Genomic DNA, 1,530 nt, shown 5'->3' with positions numbered 1-1,530 from the left:
ATCCTTTCTTTGGGGCATAAGCATGGTGCTTGAATGTTCACACCATTGGGTGACATGTGTCTCCCACAAACCTTGTTAGCACATCGGAACAATACCAGTCTGATGTAGAAAAAAAAAAGAAAGTAAAAATAAATAAATAAATAAAAGTAAAAGAAGAAAATAAAGACAAAAATAAAGTAAAAATTAAAAGATTGACGAATTATTTCAAACTGGAAAGTATCTAGTCAGCAAAGAAAAGGAAGAATGAGAAGACAGTTTACACAAGGGAAAGATGTGTACTTTGTTCATCTGAGAAAGAACTGGTGTCCAGAATACACAGGGACTAAAAAGGTCAACAGCTGAAAAAGTAATCCAGCCAAAACCAGGCAAACGACCTGAGTGCCCTTTTCCCAAAAATGCTGTATAAACAGCCCCCAGGCACATCTGCCAAGGAAACAAAATGCCAGGTCGTTCATACTCATTGCAGCACTGTTCAGCCAGTAGACAGAGTCCCCACCAGTGGTCACTCATGGTTGAATGGATTTGGAAAAGGTGGTGTATATACACAATGGAATGATAGTCAGCCATGAAAAAGAACAGAATTCTGGAATTTGTGGCAACCTAGATGGAGGACATTGTACTAAGTAAAAGAAGCAGTACATGTTCTTACTCATGCATGCATGGGAGCTTATCAAATTGGTTTCATTGAAACCAGAGTAGCACAAGGCCATACTGACGTCCATGATCCATGATGCCACTGGGGACCACGTTGAGGTTTGTGGTCCTTGCTGCAGCCAGAGGCCATGTGAATGTCTGTGGTCTGTGCTGCTACTGGAAATCACGTGGAAGTCCACAATCTGTGCTGCTGCTGGCTCTTGCAGGCAAGGCAGCTTCTTTCACAGTGCTTTCAATGACTGCAGACTCATTGAAATGAGAATGAGAGGCACTGAAGACATCTGTGACAATCTCTCCCCATCCCACCCCACCCCGCCAAAAGAAACAGTCTAGACAGGAAGCCATTGAAAAGAAGCCATTTCTTGAAAATCATGATAGGGATGCTGAAGTGTAGCTCTTCACAGGTGGTGGCTTCTGGTGAGTGGAGGACTCAGTTATCTTTAAGGGGCTGACCACTGAGAGTCTGGCCGCGCTCCAGTGAGTTTATGAGCAAAGGGCAATACAACTCGGACTTGGCAATTTTTTTTTCTCTTTTGGGGGGAAAAGGGTGGAAGGGTGAGCCTGGGAAGATTGGGAAGCAAATGTGGTCAGGGTGCAATTTGTGAAGTTCCCAAATAACCAATAAAAATATTGTGTTGGGCCAGGCGGTGGTGGTGCACGCCTTTAATCCCAGCACTCAGGAGGCAGAGGTAGGCAGATCTCTATAAGTTCAAGGCCAGCCTGAACCTGGTTTACAGAGTGAGTTCCAGGACAGCCAAGGCTACACAGGGAAACCCTGTCTCTAAAAAAACGAAACAACGACAAAAAATTATGTTGGGAAAAAAATAAATAAATAAAAATAAACATACAGTCTATTTAGGAAAAAATAAAGGAAAT

General features: G+C 42.9%; 1 non-coding gene across 1 annotated transcript; it reads left to right on the top strand.

Moving 5' to 3' along the window:
- Positions 1–105, top strand: LOC121831936 (small nucleolar RNA U13). Its single transcript, XR_006075529.1, has one exon. It is a non-coding gene; the product is annotated as a small nucleolar RNA U13 (small nucleolar RNA).
- Positions 106–1,530: the final 1,425 nt, after the last annotated feature.

This window comes from Peromyscus maniculatus, chromosome 8, assembly GCF_049852395.1.
Source record: "Peromyscus maniculatus bairdii isolate BWxNUB_F1_BW_parent chromosome 8, HU_Pman_BW_mat_3.1, whole genome shotgun sequence".
NCBI classification, from domain to species: Eukaryota; Metazoa; Chordata; class Mammalia; order Rodentia; family Cricetidae; genus Peromyscus; species Peromyscus maniculatus.
Note: the sequence above shows the minus strand (reverse complement) of the source record. Positions and strands in the feature narration are given on the sequence as shown.